General features: G+C 37.8%; 15 pseudogenes; all 15 read right to left on the reverse strand.

Moving 5' to 3' along the window:
- Window positions 1–593: 593 nt before the first annotated feature.
- Window positions 594–712, reverse strand: LOC127963141 (uncharacterized; annotated as a pseudogene).
- A 1,892-nt stretch (window positions 713–2,604) lies between these two features.
- Window positions 2,605–2,723, reverse strand: LOC127960129 (uncharacterized; annotated as a pseudogene).
- A 6,760-nt stretch (window positions 2,724–9,483) lies between these two features.
- Window positions 9,484–9,602, reverse strand: LOC127964405 (uncharacterized; annotated as a pseudogene).
- Window positions 9,603–10,255: 653 nt separating this feature from the next.
- Window positions 10,256–10,374, reverse strand: LOC127963598 (uncharacterized; annotated as a pseudogene).
- A 366-nt stretch (window positions 10,375–10,740) lies between these two features.
- On the reverse strand, window positions 10,741–10,859 carry LOC127965901 (uncharacterized; annotated as a pseudogene).
- A 549-nt stretch (window positions 10,860–11,408) lies between these two features.
- Window positions 11,409–11,527, reverse strand: LOC127965905 (uncharacterized; annotated as a pseudogene).
- Window positions 11,528–12,013: 486 nt separating this feature from the next.
- LOC127962017 (uncharacterized) lies at window positions 12,014–12,132 on the reverse strand (annotated as a pseudogene).
- A 650-nt stretch (window positions 12,133–12,782) lies between these two features.
- Window positions 12,783–12,901, reverse strand: LOC127963601 (uncharacterized; annotated as a pseudogene).
- A 797-nt stretch (window positions 12,902–13,698) lies between these two features.
- Window positions 13,699–13,817, reverse strand: LOC127963605 (uncharacterized; annotated as a pseudogene).
- Window positions 13,818–14,195: 378 nt separating this feature from the next.
- Window positions 14,196–14,314, reverse strand: LOC127962216 (uncharacterized; annotated as a pseudogene).
- An 802-nt stretch (window positions 14,315–15,116) lies between these two features.
- Window positions 15,117–15,235, reverse strand: LOC127964348 (uncharacterized; annotated as a pseudogene).
- Window positions 15,236–15,720: 485 nt separating this feature from the next.
- LOC127963253 (uncharacterized) lies at window positions 15,721–15,839 on the reverse strand (annotated as a pseudogene).
- Window positions 15,840–16,506: 667 nt separating this feature from the next.
- On the reverse strand, window positions 16,507–16,625 carry LOC127964361 (uncharacterized; annotated as a pseudogene).
- Window positions 16,626–17,111: 486 nt separating this feature from the next.
- Window positions 17,112–17,230, reverse strand: LOC127962021 (uncharacterized; annotated as a pseudogene).
- A 791-nt stretch (window positions 17,231–18,021) lies between these two features.
- On the reverse strand, window positions 18,022–18,140 carry LOC127964369 (uncharacterized; annotated as a pseudogene).
- Window positions 18,141–18,370: the final 230 nt, after the last annotated feature.

Here is an 18,370-nt window from a genome sequence, read left to right on the forward strand (position 1 = left end):
TAAGTAGGAAAGAAAACCCTAAAGCTTAAAGCACCTGGTATTCCCAGGCGGTCTCCCATCCAAGCACTAACCAGGCCAATACCTGCTAAGATTAAGAGATCGGGCATTGACTTTTTTTTTTTTTTTTTTTTTTTTTTTTTTAAAGATTATTATATAATTAGTAATAAATTTCCAATAATATTAGAGCACCTGGTTTTCCGAGGCGGTCTCCCATCCAAACACTAAACAGGTCCATAGCTGCTAAGATTCAAAGATTGGGCATTGACTCTTTTTGTTTCAAGATAATTATATAATTAGTACAAATTTCCAAAAATATTACAGCAAATGGTATTCCGAGGCGGTCTCCCATCCAAGCACTAAACAGGTCCATACCTCCTAAGATTCAAAGATTGGGCATTTACTCTTTTTTTTTTTTTTTTGCAAGATTTTTATGTAATTAGTAAAAATTGCCAAAAATATTACAGCAACTGGTATTTCCCGGCCGTCTTCCATCCAAGTACTAACCAGGCAAAACCTGCTATTATTCAGAGATCGGGCATTGACTTTTTTTTTTTTTTCAAAATTATTATATAATTTGTGAAAAATTTCCAAAAATCTTAAAGCAACTGGTATTACCAGGGTGTCTCCCATCCAATTACTAACCAGGCCCATACCTGCTTAGCTTCCGAGCTCAGACATGATCTGGCATAGCCAGGGTGGTATGGCCATAAGAGAAGACTGCTGCAAAGAGAGAGCTATTTAAAGATCAGCCAATCTAATCGCCGGTACATTATACAGGACCAAACCTGCTTAGCTTCCGAGAGCAGACGAGATCAGGCATAGCCAGGTTGTTACGGTCGCAAGCGAAGGATACTGCAAAGAGAGGACTATTTAAAGATCAGCCAATCAAATCGCCCATACATTATATAAGTAGGAATGAAAACCCAAAAGCTTACAGCACCTGGTATTCCGAGGCGGTCTCCCATCCAAGCACTAACCAGGCCAATACCTGCTAAGATTAAGAGATCGGGCATTGACTCTTTTTTAAAGATTATTATATAATTAGTAATAAATTTCCAATAATATTAGAGCACCTGGTATTACCAGGGGGTCTCCCATCCAAACACTACACAGGTCCATGACTGCTAAGATTCAAAGAATGGGCATTGACTCTTTTTTTTTTCAAGATTATTATATAATTTGTGAAAAATTTACAAAAATCTTAAAGCAACTGGTATTACCAGGGGGTCTCCCATCCAATTACTAACCAGGCCCAAACCTGCTTAGCTTTCGAGCTCAGACATGATCTGGCATAGCCAGGGATGTATGGCCATAAGCGAAGACTGCTGCAAAGAGAGAGCTATTTAAAGATCAGCCAATCTAATCGCCGGTACATTATATAAGTAGGAAAGAAAACCCTAAAGCTTAAAGCACCTGGTATTCCCAGGCGGTCTCCCATCCAAGCACTAACCAGGCCAATACCTGCTAAGATTAAGAGATCGGGCATTGACTCTTTTTTTTTTTTTTTTTTTTTTTTTTAAAGATTATTATATAATTAGTAATAAATTTCCAATAATATTAGAGCACCTGGTTTTCCGAGGCGGTCTCCCATCCAAACACTAAACAGGTCCATAGCTGCTAAGATTCAAAGATTGGGCATTGACTCTTTTTGTTTCAAGATAATTATATAATTAGTACAAATTTCCAAAAATATTACAGCAAATGGTATTCCGAGGCGGTCTCCCATCCAAGCACTAAACAGGTCCATACCTCCTAAGATTCAAAGATTGGGCATTTACTCTTTTTTTTTTTTTTTTTGCATGATTTTTATGTAATTAGTAAAAATTGCCAAAAATATTACAGCAACTGGTATTTCCCGGCCGTCTTCCATCCAAGTACTAACCAGGCAAAACCTGCTATTATTCAGAGATCGGGCATTGACTTTTTTTTTTTTTCAAAATTATTATATAATTTGTGAAAAATTTCCAAAAATCTTAAAGCAACTGGTATTACCAGGGTGTCTCCCATCCAATTACTAACCAGGCCCATACCTGCTAAGATTCAGATATGGGGCATTGACTCCTTTCTTTTTTTCTTGCAAGATTATTATATAATTTGTGAAAAATTTCCAAAAATCTTAAAGCAACTGGTATTACCAGGGGGTCTCCCATCCAATTACTAACCAGGCCAAAACCTGCTTAGTTTCCGAGCTCAGACATGATCTGGCATAGCGAGGGTGGTATGGCCATAAGCGAAGACTGCTGCAAAGAGAGAGCTATTTAAAGATCAGTCAATCTAATCGCCGGTACATTATATAAGTAGGAAAGAAAACCCTAAAGCTTAAAGCACCTGGTATTCCCAGGCGGTCTCCCATCCAAGCACTAACCAGGCCAATACCTGCTAAGATTAAGAGATCGGGCATTGACTCTTTTTTTTTTTTTTTTTTTTTTTTACGATTATTATATAATTAGTAAAAAATTTCCAATAATATTAGAGCACCTGGTATTCCGAGGCGGTCTCCCATCCAGACACTAAACAGGTCCATGACTGCTAAGATTCAAAGAATGGGCATTGACTCTTTTTTTTTTTCAAGATTATTATATAATTTGTGAAAAATTTACAAAAATCTTAAAGCAACTGGTATTACCAGGGGGTCTCCCATCCAATTACTAACCAGGCCCAAACCTGCTTAGCTTCCGAGCTCAGACATGATCTGGCATAGCCAGGGTGGTATGGCCATAAGAGAAGACTGCTGCAAAGAGAGAGCTATTTAAAGATCAGCCAATCTAATCGCCGGTACATTATACAGGACCAAACCTGCTTAGCTTCCGAGAGCAGACGAGATCAGGCATAGCCAGGTTGTTACGGTCGCAAGCGAAGGATACTGCAAAGAGAGGACTATTTAAAGATCAGCCAATCAAATCGCCCATACATTATATAAGTAGGAATGAAAACCCAAAAGCTTACAGCACCTGGTATTCCCAGGCGGTCTCCCATCCAAGCACTAACCAGGCCAATACCTGCTAAGATTAAGAGATCGGGCATTGGCTCTTTTTTTTTTAAGATTATTATATAATTAGTAATAAATTTCCAATAATATTAGAGCACCTGGTATTACCAGGGGGTCTCCCATCCAAACACTACACAGGTCCATGACTGCTAAGATTCAAAGAATGGGCATTGACTCTTTTTTTTTTCAAGATTATTATATAATTTGTGAAAAATTTACAAAAATCTTAAAGCAACTGGTATTACCAGGGGGTCTCCCATCCAATTACTAACCAGGCCCAAACCTGCTTAGCTTCCGAGCTCAGACATGATCTGGCATAGCCTTTTTTTTTTTTTTTTTTTTTTTTATTAAAGAAATTGTTCAATTCAAACATACATATCAAATATTAACATACAAAGGTACATAATATGCTTTCTTTAACATAGACACTCCTAAAGTTTTGGGCTGTCAGACATCTTACAAATTATAACTAAAAAACACTCATTCCATTGTTTAATCTTTTAAAAATGACAATTCCATCCCCAGGTCATTTAAAACCTTTAAGACCTCCTGAGTAAAAACATAATTAAAAAGATTCATTGTTCCCTCCAACTTAAAGTAATAAAACAGACATTCAACATATTTCTCAACTTTTCTCCTAAACATTCCCCACACATCAATTAAAACATTTTCTTTTTTCACCACTACTCTTCTTTCCCATACCGCACTTTTCATCAACATCACAAGTAAATTAATGATCTTCTTGTTTTTACAATTTTCATTAATTCCCAACATGAACACCTTTTCCCACTCAAATTCCCCAATTTCAACTCCTCTCAAAATTAAAATCATGTTTTTACATCTCTCATTAAAAACTTTCAGCTCATCACAATATAAAAACAAGTGTAAAAACCCTTCATCTGCATCTTGGCATACTTTACATGTGGCACTTTCCTCCATCCCAATTTTGTTTAAAATCACATCTGTGAATACTGCTTTGTTCCTGATAAAATACTCCATATTCTCCAGTTTCGTCTGTACAATTTTACCATTCATGTTCCCCCATATATTATCTTCTTTTACATCATTGAACAACCGTATCCAGTATTCGTTTACAACAGGTTTCTTAAAAACAGTATCTCTAAAAACACAATAAAACATTTTCACAGTACATTCATTAAAAGCACACAGTTTTTCCCCTAGCCTCACATACACATCTTTCCTAGGTTTCTCTTCTTCCATGTTGTCAATTCTGTTTATCCACTCTTGAGGTATTGCATTCTTAATTACGTCATACTTGTTTGTTATCTCTCGTCTGCTATAATCCTCCTTTGCCTCCTCCATCACATCCACAATGTATTGCACTGGTAAAAACCCCTCTTTGAATTCATATAAAACATCTCTGACTTTCGTGATTCCCACATCCCACCACTTCTTAAAAAAAACCTCCTTCCCTTGACTTAAAATGCCGTTGTTTAAGAATAAAGGCTGATTTAAAATGCTCTCTCTGCCTTGTGGCTTAAAATGCACATTCGTTAAAAATTTGCCCCATGCCCCCATCAGTTCTTTATAAAAATCTGGCAGCCCCTCCGTCATCCATTTTTTTACTTTCATCCATAAAATGTTGTCCCCCAAATTAAAATTACTACACTTACTTAAAAAATGTCCCATTGTTCTCTTCCATGCCACGTCGTTTTCTTCATCCAAGTACTTTTTTATTATTTTCACTCTCAAGCTGTTCTTTCTTTGCACCACATCCATTAACCCCAGTCCTCCCTTCTTCACTGCTCCTATTAAAGTGTTGTATGCTATTCTTGGTGGCTTCCCTTCCCATAAAAAATCTAAAAAACATTTTTTCAGCCTTTTTTCTACCCAAAACGGCATAGATGACACATATAAAATATACCACAATTTCGAAACCATTAAAACATTAAGAACTAAAACCTTCCCTTTCAAAGTTAATGTTCTCATTCTCCAAAAATTCAATCTTCTTTCAATCCCTCCTAAAGCTTCTTCCCACATAGTTTCATCTGCTTTCTTTTCATCCCTCCCCATTAAAACACCTAAAATCTTCATTTCTTTAGTTTCCTTAAAGGTAAAATGTTCTGTTAAAACCGGTGCCCCTCCAAATCTCATATACAGCGTTTTGTCCTCATTTACTTTAGCTCCTGATCCCCTACAATACTTTTGTACAATTTTAATTGCATTTTCCACACTCTTCAGATCCTTTAACAATAATGTTGTGTCATCCGCGTACTGAAAAATTTTACTTTCCCCTCCCTCGATGCCTATGCCTTTTATCCCCTCTCCATGTTTTACAGCCAATCCCAAAGGTTCTGCAACTAAAGAATATAAAAGAGCTGACAACGGACATCCTTGTCTTATCGATCTAGTAATTTTAAAACACTGTGTTAAAAACCCATTACATTTAATTTTTGTTATTGCGCCTTTGTATAAAATCCTAATCCATTTCATAAAATTCTCTCCAAAACCAAAACTTTTTAAAACATCAAATAAAAAACCATGCTCCACCCTGTCAAAAGCTTTCTCGAAATCTAAACTGATAATAAACCCATCTTTATTGCTATCATGTATGTATCTTATCATATCCTTTATACTAATAGTTGTATCTGCTATGTCTCTCCCTTTCACTCCATACACTTGGTTAGTTTTAATTATACTCTGCATGACTTCTTTCAATCTGTTGGCTAAAATTTTAGATAAAATCTTTAAATCAGTATTTAGCATTGTAATCGGTCTATAGTTCTTTAAATCTGTCTTCTCTCCTTTTCTCTTGTATATCAATTTCATTAAACCCATTCCCATTCTTTGATTTAATTCTCCTTTCTTAAACACCTCTACATATACTTCTTTTAAAATGCTAGTTAAAAAATCTTTAAAAACTATATAAAATTCACTCCCCAAACCATCTACACCTGGACTTTTCTTTTTGTTTAATTCACTTATTGCTCTTTTAATCTCTTCTTCTCTAATCTCTTCATCACACTCTTTTTTGTCTACTTCTCCTACTGTTGTTTTTATTTGCCTCAGTAACTCCAGTTTCTCTTCTTCCCCCACCCCCTCAGTACTAAACAGATTTTCATAATATGCTTTTACTTCTTTTAATATTTCCTCATTTGTTTCCACCACTACACCATTTCTTCCTCTTATTTCTCTAATCATTCCAGCTTTCCCTCTTATTTTTTCTAGATCAAAGAAAAACTTTGTACATTTTTCACCCTCCACAGTATATTTAGCTTTACTTCTTAGTCTTGCGCCTTCATATTTTTCCTCTTCCATTTCTTTCAATATTCCCTCCAATTCTTTTATTTTTTGTATATCTTTCCCATTCTCATTTAATTCTTTTTCCAATTTTTCTCTTATTTCTCTCTCCTTCTTCCTCTTACTTCTCTGTATTAATTTACTGTACTTTATTGTGAATTTTTTAACTAAATATTTAACATTTTCCCACCATATCCTTTTATCTTCGCCGTACATTCCATTCTCCTTTTCTTTTTCAATAATTTCTTTAATACTTAACACATAGTCCTCATTCTTCAAAACCTCTACATTTAAAACCCATACCCCCGGCCCTTTCTTCACTGAACTCCAGTCTATTTGCATAAAAATTGGTTTATGGTCACTTAAGCTTGATTCTTCATATTTAATATTACCGATAAATCCTTCAATGTTCCTTGTACATAAAATAAAATCAATCCTAGTCTTACACATAAAATTACCCACTAATTGCCTCCTTGAATATTCTTTCTTTTTTTCGTTTCTTTCTCTCCATACATCAATTATATTATTTTCTTCCATTAATAATTTCAGTTCTTTTCTTCCTTTATCATTTTTAAAAACCATTCCCTCTCCCATTTCTAATTTACTGAAAACAGTATTAAAATCACCCATCATAATAACTTCTTTATGTTTCTTTAAAAATTCTCTTAATACATTAAAATATTCCTTTTTTTCATTCTCTACTGTTGGTGCATGAATATTTACTAAAATAACTTTTTTCTCCTCATACTCCATTTCAACCGCAATACATTTCCCATCCATGTCATTATATATTGTTTTACACGATACACCACTGTTTTCTTTTATTAAAACTGCAACTCCTCTTCCCAGCCTCCCATCACCATTGTTATATAAAATCTCTCCGCTCCAACTTTTCCTTATTTCAGTCATGTACTCTTCCCTCCAGTTAGTTTCTTGTAATAAAATCACATCTTCTCCTTTACACATTTCTTTCACTTTTTCAAATTTTCCCATGTCTGACAGCCCTCTAGCATTAAAAGTCACTATTCTTAACAGCATAAAACATATAGAAATATGCATAAAACCCATAAACTCAGTCCATCTCCTCCAAACCCTTTAGCAACTCATACTTATTTGTACATTCAAAACCATCTTCTTTAAGCACTCTTTTTCTTGCAGTATCTAAATTGGGTATTACCTTCACAGATCTTCTTCTTTTTGATGATTTCCCCTGCGTCTCCTCATTTTCTTGTCCTTGTTCACACTCTTTTGTAGCATCATTAATTTCTACTGCGTCCATCTCCTTTTGCACACTGTCCGTCACATCCATCGGTGTACATAAAATTCCCTCCTGTTGTGCATCACTCAATACTTTATTCCTTTCATCATCCAGTTCCATAGTATCCAAAGCATTTTTCGGTATGTCAGTCAAATCCATCTGTGTCCAAATTCCCCCCTCCTGTTGTGTTTGTATGATGGGTTCGTTACACTCTTTCTGTTGTTCCATATCCTTAATTAATTCCAGTCCTTCACCTCGAACTCTTTCTCCATCGTCTCGCTGCTCGTTGTCTCTTTCATGCACCTGCCCGCCCACCTGCTGCTCCTCCTCCTCACCCTGCATCCAACACTCACACTTATTTAAAACCAAATTGCAATCCGGGCACGTCACAGCGTTGCAATTTCTTGCAAAGTGGCCTCTCTCTTCGCATTTATGGCACGTGAACTCTGGGCAGTCCTTCACCACATGGTCTGGGCTCATGCACAGCCGACAAGTCTTCACCTGATGGCTGTGCATCACCCGAAAATATTGTGGACCCTCTGCCGTCTCTATTTTTGTGCTGTAAGGGAGGGAGGCCACCTCCTTCGGGAACCGCGCCTTTACATATCTTGTCCCATCCTCAATGCTGGTGCCCGGATATACACGCCGCTTTATTTTTGAAATTGGGGAAACCCCCCAAACCTCCAGTTTATTTAAAATCTCTTCATCAGCAAGGTAGACGGGCAGATGCATGAAAGAGACAACATAATCTCTGTTTTGAAGTTTTTTTATCTCACAGTTCACTCCATTTATTAACAATCCCTCAGTCAGCTTATCACAAGTTTCTTCTTTTTCCATTGTGAGCTCGTATTCTTTTCCTTGTCTTGGCCTTAGTGCCAAGATTTCCCCATATCCACATTTGTCAGTCACCGCTTTGATAATATCCACAGCCCTCACCTCACTTAAATTCTCCACATTCACAATCACAGTTGCCTCCTTTAAGTATCTCCTTTCACCAAATTTATCTCTTGCATCTTGATTTTTACCGTGTCCTGCTCGTTGTCGATACTCCAGTCCAGTGTTGCTTGCCATGCGTCTCTCTCCAGCCAGTCCAGTGTCGTTTGCCATGCGTCTCTCTCCAGCCAGTCCAGTGTTGTTTGCCATGCGTCTCTCTCCAGCCATTCCAGTGTCGTTTCCCATGCGTCTCTCTCCAGCCAGTCCAGTGTCGTTTGCCATGCGTCTCTCTCCAGCCAGGCCAGTGTCGTTTGCCAATAATCCATCCATTGTACAAAACACAAACAAAAAATTAACCACCCTCCAGCCAGCAAAACGCTGCTGTTAGGTGGTTTAAAACTGAAAAACCACACAAAAAATAAACCAAAGTCCAAAAACAACTCACAAAACAAACACTAACAGAAAAATCAAAATGGAGGAGAGCCTTCCTCTCCCAACTGCAGCCAACACTTCCTGTAGCTCTCTAGCGCCCTCAGGTAGGTATGGCCGTAAGCGAAGACTGCTGCAAAGAGAGAGCTATTTAAAGATCAGCCAATCTAATCGCCGGTACATTATACAGGACCAAACCTGCTTAGCTTCCGAGAGCAGACGAGATCAGGCATAGCCAGGTTGTTACGGTCGCAAGCGAAGGATACTGCAAAGAGAGGACTATTTAAAGATCAGCCAATCAAATCGCCCATACATTATATAAGTAGGAATGAAAACCCAAAAGCTTACAGCACCTGGTATTCCGAGGCGGTCTCCCATCCAAGCACTAACCAGGCCAATACCTGCTAAGATTAAGAGATCGGGCATTGGCTCTTTTTTTAAGATTATTATATAATTAGTAATAAATTTCCAATAATATTAGAGCACCTGGTATTACCAGGGGGTCTCCCATCCAAACACTACACAGGTCCATGACTGCTAAGATTCAAAGAATGGGCATTGACTCTTTTTTTTTTTTCAAGATTATTATATAATTTGTGAAAAATTTACAAAAATCTTAAAGCAACTGGTATTACCAGGGGGTCTCCCATCCAATTACTAACCAGGCCCAAACCTGCTTAGCTTTCGAGCTCAGACATGATCTGGCATAGCCAGGGTGGTATGTCCATAAGCGAAGACTGCTGCAAAGAGAGAGCTATTTAAAGATCAGCCAATCTAATCGCCGGTACATTATATAAGTAGGAAAGAAAACCCTAAAGCTTAAAGCACCTGGTATTCCCAGGCGGTCTCCCATCCAAGCACTAACCAGGCCAATACCTGCTAAGATTAAGAGATCGGGCATTGACTCTTTTTTTTTTTAAGATTATTATATAATTAGTAATAAATTTCCAATAATATTAGAGCACCTGGTTTTCCGAGGCGGTCTCCCATCCAAGCACTAAACAGGTCCATACCTCCTAAGATTCAAAGATTGGGCATTTACTCTTTATTTTATTTATTTTTTTTTTTGCAAGATTTTTATGTAATTAGTAAAAACTGCCAAAAATATTACAGCAACTGGTATTTCCCGGCCGTCTTCCATCCAAGTACTAACCAGGCAAAACCTGCTATTATTCAGAGATCGGGCATTGACTTTTTTTTTTTTTTCAAAATTATTATATAATTTGTGAAGAATTTCCAAAAATCTTAAAGCAACTGGTATTACCAGGGTGTCTCCCATCCAATTACTAACCAGGCCCATACCTGCTAAGATTCAGATATGGGGCATTGACTCCTTTCTTTTTTTCTTGCAAGATTATTATATAATTTGTGAAAAATTTCCAAAAATCTTAAAGCAACTGGTATTACCAGGGGGTCTCCCATCCAATTACTAACCAGGCCGAAACCTGCTTAGTTTCCGAGCTCAGACATGATCTGGCATAGCCAGGGTGGTATGGCCATAAGCGAAGACTGCTGCAAAGAGAGAGCTATTTAAAGATCAGTCAATCTAATCGCCGGTACATTATCTAAGTAGGAAAGAAAACCCTAAAGCTTAAAGCACCTGGTATTCCCAGGCGGTCTCCCATCCAAGCACTAACCAGGCCAATACCTGCTAAGATTAAGAGATCGGGCATTGACTCTTTTTTTTTTTTTTTTTTAAGATTATTATATAATTAGTAATAAATTTCCAATAATATTAGAGCACCTGGTATTCCGAGGCGGTCTCCCATCCAGACACTAAACAGGTCCATGACTGCTAAGATTCAAAGAATGGGCATTGACTCTTTTTTTTTTTCAAGATTATTATATAATTTGTGAAAAATTTACAAAAATCTTAAAGCAACTGGTATTACCAGGGGGTCTCCCATCCAATTACTAACCAGGCCCAAACCTGCTTAGCTTCCGAGCTCAGACATGATCTGGCATAGCCAGGGTGGTATGGCCATAAGCGAAGACTGCTGCAAAGAGAGAGCTATTTAAAGATCAGCCAATCTAATCGCCGGTACATTATATAAGTAGGAAAGAAAACCCTAAAGCTTAAAGATCAGCCAATCTAATCGCCGGTACATTATACAGGACCAAACCTGCTTAGCTTCCGAGAGCAGACGAGATCAGGCATAGCCAGGTTGTTACGGTCGCAAGCGAAGGATACTGCAAAGAGAGGACTATTTAAAGATCAGCCAATCAAATCGCCCATACATTATATAAGTAGGAATGAAAACCCAAAAGCTTACAGCACCTGGTATTCCTAGGCGGTCTCCCATCCAAGCACTAACCAGGCCAATACCTGCTAAGATTAAGAGATCAGGCATTGGCTCTTTTTTTTAAAGATTATTATATAATTAGTAATAAATTTCCAATAATATTAGAGCACCTGGTATTACCAGGGGGTCTCCCATCCAAACACTACACAGGTCCATGACTGCTAAGATTCAAAGAATGGGCATTGACTCTTTTTTTTTTCAAGATTATTATATAATTTGTGAAAAATTTACAAAAATCTTAAAGCAACTGGTATTACCAGGGGGTCTCCCATCCAATTACTAACCAGGCCCAAACCTGCTTAGCTTCCGAGCTCAGACATGATCTGGCATAGCCAGGGTGGTATGGCCATAAGCGAAGACTGCTGCAAAGAGAGAGCTATTTAAAGATCAGCCAATCTAATCACCGGTACATTATACAGGACCAAACCTGCTTAGCTTCCGAGAGCAGACGAGATCAGGCATAGCCAGGTTGTTACGGTCGCAAGCGAAGGATACTGCAAAGAGAGGACTATTTAAAGATCAGCCAATCAAATCGCCCATACATTATATAAGTAGGAATGAAAACCCAAAAGCTTACAGCACCTGGTATTCCGAGGCGGTCTCCCATCCAAGCACTAACCAGGCCAATACCTGCTAAGATTAAGAGATCGGGCATTGGCTCTTTTTTTAAGATTATTATATAATTAGTAATAAATTTCCAATAATATTAGAGCACCTGGTATTACCAGGGGGTCTCCCATCCAAACACTACACAGGTCCATGACTGCTAAGATTCAAAGAATGGGCATTGACTCTTTTTTTTTTCAAGATTATTATATAATTTGTGAAAAATTTACAAAAATCTTAAAGCAACTGGTATTACCAGGGGGTCTCCCATCCAATTACTAACCAGGCCCAAACCTGCTTAGCTTTCGAGCTCAGACATGATCTGGCATAGCCAGGGTGGTATGGCCATAAGCGAAGACTGCTGCAAAGAGAGAGCTATTTAAAGATCAGCCAATCTAATCGCCGGTACATTATATAAGTAGGAAAGAAAACCCTAAAGCTTAAAGCACCTAGTATTCCCAGGCGGTCTCCCATCCAAGCACTAACCAGGCCAATACCTGCTAAGATTAAGAGATCGGGCATTGACTCTTTTTTTTTAAGATTATTATATAATTAGTAATAAATTTCCAATAATATTAGAGCACCTGGTTTTCCGAGGCGGTCTCCCATCCAAGCACTAAACAGGTCCATACCTCCTAAGATTCAAAGATTGGGCATTTACTCTTTTTTTTTTTTTTTTTTTTTTGCAAGATTATTATATAATTAGTAAAAATTGCCAAAAATATTACAGCAACTGGTATTTCCCGGCCGTCTTCCATCCAAGTACTAACCAGGCAAAACCTGCTATTATTCAGAGATCGGGCATTGACTTTTTTTTTTTTTTTCAAGATTATTATATAATTTGTGAAAAATTTCCAAAAATCTTAAAGCAACTGGTATTACCAGGGTGTCTCCCATCCAATTACTAACCAGGCCCATACCTGCTAAGATTCAGATATGGGGCATTGACTCCTTTCTTTTTTTCTTGCAAGATTATTATATAATTTGTGAAAAATTTCCAAAAATCTTAAAGCAACTGGTATTACCAGGGGGTCTCCCATCCAATTACTAACCAGGCCGAAACCTGCTTAGTTTCCGAGCTCAGACATGATCTGGCATAGCCAGGGTGGTATGGCCATAAGCGAAGACTGCTGCAAAGAGAGAGCTATTTAAAGATCAGTCAATCTAATCGCTGGTACATTATATAAGTAGGAAAGAAAACCCTAAAGATTAAAGCACCTGGTATTCCCAGGCGGTCTCCCATCCAAGCACTAACCAGGCCAATACCTGCTAAGATTAAGAGATCGGGCATTGACTCTTTTTTTTTTTTTTTTTTTTTTTTTAAGATTATTATATAATTAGTAATAAATTTCCAATAATATTAGAGCACCTGGTATTCCGAGGCGGTCTCCCATACAGACACTAAACAGGTCCATGACTGCTAAGATTCAAAGAATGGGCATTGACTCTTTTTTTTTTCAAGATTATTATATAATTTGTGAAAAATTTACAAAAATCTTAAAGCAAATGGTATTCCGAGGCGGTCTCCCATCCAAGCACTAAACAGGTCCATACCTCCTAAGATTCAAAGATTGGGCATTTACTCTTTTTTTTTTTTTTTGCAAGATTTTTATGTAATTAGTAAAAAATTGCCAAAAATATTACAGCAACTGGTATTTCCCGGCCGTCTTCCATCCAAGTACTAACCAGGCAAAACCTGCTATTATTCAGAGATCGGGCATTGACTTTTTTTTTTTTTTTCAAAATTATTATATAATTTGTGAAGAATTTCCAAAAATCTTAAAGCAACTGGTATTACCAGGGTGTCTCCCATCCAATTACTAACCAGGCCCATACCTGCTAAGATTCAGATATGGGGCATTGACTCCTTTCTTTTTTTCTTGCAAGATTATTATATAATTTGTGAAAAATTTCCAAAAATCTTAAAGCAACTGGTATTACCAGGGGGTCTCCCATCCAATTACTAACCAGGCCGAAACCTGCTTAGTTTCCGAGCTCAGACATGATCTGGCATAGCCAGGGTGGTATGGCCATAAGCGAAGACTGCTGCAAAGAGAGAGCTATTTAAAGATCAGCCAATCCAATCGTCGGTACATTATCTAAGTAGGAAAGAAAACCCTAAAGCTTAAAGCACCTGGTATTCCCAGGCGGTCTCCCATCCAAGCACTAACCAGGCCAATACCTGCTAAGATTAAGAGATCGGGCATTGACTCTTTTTTTTTTTTTTTTTTTTTTTTTTTTTTAAGATTATTATATAATTAGTAATAAATTTCCAATAATATTAGAGCACCTGGTATTCCGAGGCGGTCTCCCATCCAGACACTAAACAGGTCCATGACTGCTAAGATTCAAAGAATGGGCATTGACTCTTTTTTTTTTTCAAGATTATTATATAATTTGTGAAAAATTTACAAAAATTTTAAAGCAACTGGTATTACCAGGGGGTCTCCCATCCAATTACTAACCAGGCCCAAACCTGCTTAGCTTCCGAGCTCAGACATGATCTGGCATAGCCAGGGTGGTATGGCCATAAGCGAAGACTGCTGCAAAGAGAGAGCTATTTAAAGATCAGCCAATCTAATCGCCGGTACATTATATAAGTAGGAAAGAAAACCCTAAAGCTTAAAGCACCTGGTATTCCCAGGCGGTCTCCCATCCAAGCACTAACCAGGCCAATACCTGCTAAGATTAAGAGATCGGGCATTGACTCTTTTTTTTTTTTTTTTTTTTTTTTTTAAAGATTATTATATAATTAGTAATAAATTTCCAATAATATTAGAGCACCTGGTTTTCCGAGGCGGTCTCCCATCCAAACACTAAACAGGTCCATAGCTGCTAAGATTCAAAGATTGGGCATTGACACTTTTTGTTTCAAGATAATTATATAATTAGTACAAATTTCCAAAAATATTACAGCAAATGGTATTCCGAGGCGGTCTCCCATCCAAGCACTAAACAGGTCCATACCTCCTAAGATTCAAAGATTGGGCATTTACTCTTTTTTTTTTTTTTTTTTGCAAGATTATTATGTAATTAGTAAAAATTGCCAAAAATATTACAGCAACTGGTATTTCCCGGCCGTCTTCCATCCAAGTACTAACCAGGCAAAACCTGCTATTATTCAGAGATCGGGCATTGACTTTTTTTTTTTTTTTTTTCAAGATTATTATATAATTTGTGAAAAATTTCCAAAAATCTTAAAGCAACTGGTATTACCACAGTGTCTCCCATCCAATTACTAACCAGGCCCATACCTGCTAAGATTCAGATATGGGGCATTGACTCCTTTCTTTTTTTCTTGCAAGATTATTATATAATTTGTGAAAAATTTCCAAAAATCTTAAAGCAACTGGTATTACCAGGGGGTCTCCCATCCAATTACTAACCAGGCCGAAACCTGCTTAACTTCCGAGCTCAGACATGATCTGGCATAGCCAGGGTGGAATGGCCATAAGCGAAGACTGCTGCAGAGAGAGAGCTATTTAAAGATCAGCCAATCTAATCGCCGGTACATTATACAGGACCAAACCTGCTTAGCTTCCGAGAGCAGACGAGATCAGGCATAGCCAGGTTGTTACGGTCGCAAGCGAAGGATACTGCAAAGAGAGGACTATTTAAAGATCAGCCAATCAAATCGCCCATACATTATATAAGTAGGAATGACAACCCAAAAGCTTACAGCACCTGGTATTCCGAGGCGGTCTCCCATCCAAGCACTAACCAGGCCAATACCTGCTAAGATTAAGAGATCGGGCATTGGCTCTTTTTTTAAGATTATTATATAATTAGTAATAAATTTCCAATAATATTAGAGCACCTGGTATTACCAGGGGGTCTCCCATCCAAACACTACACAGGTCCATGACTGCTAAGATTCAAAGAATGGGCATTGACTCTTTTTTTTTCAAGATTATTATATAATTTGTGAAAAATTTACAAAAATCTTAAAGCAACTGGTATTACCAGGGGGTCTCCCATCCAATTACTAACCAGGCCCAAACCTGCTTGGCTTTCGAGCTCAGACATGATCTGGCATAGCCAGGGTGGTATGGCCATAAGCGAAGACTGCTGCAAAGAGAGAGCTATTTAAAGATCAGCCAATCTAATCGCCGGTACATTATATAAGTAGGAAAGAAAACCCTAAAGCTTAAAGCACCTGGTATTCCCAGGCGGTCTCCCATCCAAGCACTAACCAGGCCAATACCTGCTAAGATTAAGAGATCGGGCATTGACTCTTTTTTTTTTTTTTTTTTTTTTTTTTTAAAGATTATTATATAATTAGTAATAAATTTCCAATAATATTAGAGCACCTGGTTTTCCGAGGCGGTCTCCCATCCAAACACTAAACAGGTCCATAGCTGCTAAGATTCAAAGATTGGGCATTGACTCTTTTTTTTTTTTTTTTTTGCAAGATTATTATGTAATTAGTAAAAATTGCCAAAAATATTACAGCAACTGGTATTTCCCGGCCGTCTTCCATCCAAGTACTAACCAGGCAAAACCTGCTATTATTCAGAGATCGGGCATTGACTTTTTTTTTTTTTTTTTCAAGATTATTATATAATTTGTGAAAAATTTCCAAAAATCTTAAAGCAACTGGTATTACCACAGTGTCTCCCATCCAATTACTAACCAGGCCCATACCTGCTAAGATTCAGATATGGGGCATTGACTCCTTTCTTTTTTTCTTGCAAGATTATTATATAATTTGTGAAAAATTTCCAAAAATCTTAAAGCAACTGGTATTACCAGGGGGTCTCCCATCCAATTACTAACCAGGCCGAAACCTGCTTAACTTCCGAGCTCAGACATGATCTGGCATAGCCAGGGTGGAATGGCCATAAGCGAAGACTGCTGCAGAGAGAGAGCTATTTAAAGATCAGCCAATCTAATCGCCGGTACATTATACAGGACCAAACCTGCTTAGCTTCCGAGAGCAGACGAGATCAGGCATAGCCAGGTTGTTACGGTCGCAAGCGAAGGATACTGCAAAGAGAGGACTATTTAAAGATCAGCCAATCAAATCGCCCATACATTATATAAGTAGGAATGAAAACCCAAAAGCTTACAGCACCTGGTATTCCGAGGCGGTCTCCCATCCAAGCACTAACCAGGCCAATACCTGCTAAGATTAAGAGATCGGGCATTGGCTCTTTTTTTAAGATTATTATATAATTAGTAATAAATTTCCAATAATATTAGAGCACCTGGTATTACCAGGGGGTCTCCCATCCAAACACTACACAGGTCCATGACTGCTAAGATTCAAAGAATGGGCATTGACTCTTTTTTTTTTCAAGATTATTATATAATTTGTGAAAAATTTACAAAAATCTTAAAGCAACTGGTATTACCAGGGGGTCTCCCATCCAATTACTAACCAGGCCCAAACCTGCTTAGCTTTCGAGCTCAGACATGATCTGGCATAGCCAGGGTGGTATGGCCATAAGCGAAGACTGCTGCAAAGAGAGAGCTATTTAAAGATCAGCCAATCTAATCGCCGGTACATTATATAAGTAGGAAAGAAAACCCTAAAGCTTAAAGCACCTGGTATTCCCAGGCGGTCTCCCATCCAAGCACTAACCAGGCCAATACCTGCTAAGATTAAGAGATCGGGCATTGACTCTTTTTTTTTTTTTTTTTAAAGATTATTATATAATTAGTAATAAATTTCCAATAATATTAGAGCACCTGGTTTTCCGAGGCGGTCTCCCATCCAAACACTAAACAGGTCCATAGCTGCTAAGATTCAAAGATTGGGCATTGACTCTTTTTGTTTCAAGATAATTATATAATTAGTACAAATTTCCAAAAATATTACAGCAAATGGTATTCCGAGGCGGTCTCCCATCCAAGCACTAAACAGGTCCATACCTCCTAAGATTCAAAGATTGGGCATTTACTCTTTTTTTTTTTTTTTTTTGCAAGATTATTATGTAATTAGTAAAAATTGCAAAAAATATTACAGCAACTGGTATTTCCCGGCCGTCTTCCATCCAAGTACTAACCAGGCAAAACCTGCTATTATTCAGAGATCGGGCATTGACTTTTTTTTTTTTTTTTCAAGATTATTATATAATTTGTGAAAAATTTCCAAAAATCTTAAAGCAACTGGTATTACCACAGTGTCTCCCATCCAATTACTAACCAGGCCCATACCTGCTAAGATTCAGATATGGGGCATTGACTCCTTTCTTTTTTTCTTGCAAGATTATTATATAATTTGTGAAAAATTTCCAAAAATCTTAAAGCAACTGGTATTACCAGGGGGTCTCCCATCCAATTACTAACCAGGCCGAAACCTGCTTAACTTCCGAGCTCAGACATGATCTGGCATAGCCAGGGTGGAATGGCCATAAGCGAAGACTGCTGCAGAGAGAGAGCTATTTAAAGATCAGCCAATCTAATCGCCGGTACATTATACAGGACCAAACCTGCTTAGCTTCCGAGAGCAGACGAGATCAGGCATAGCCAGGTTGTTACGGTCGCAAGCGAAGGATACTGCAAAGAGAGGACTATTTAAAGATCAGCCAATCAAATCGCCCATACATTATATAAGTAGGAATGAAAATCCAAAAGCTTACAGCACCT

Source organism: Carassius gibelio, chromosome A3, assembly GCF_023724105.1.
Source record: "Carassius gibelio isolate Cgi1373 ecotype wild population from Czech Republic chromosome A3, carGib1.2-hapl.c, whole genome shotgun sequence".
NCBI lineage: Eukaryota > Metazoa > Chordata > Actinopteri > Cypriniformes > Cyprinidae > Carassius > Carassius gibelio.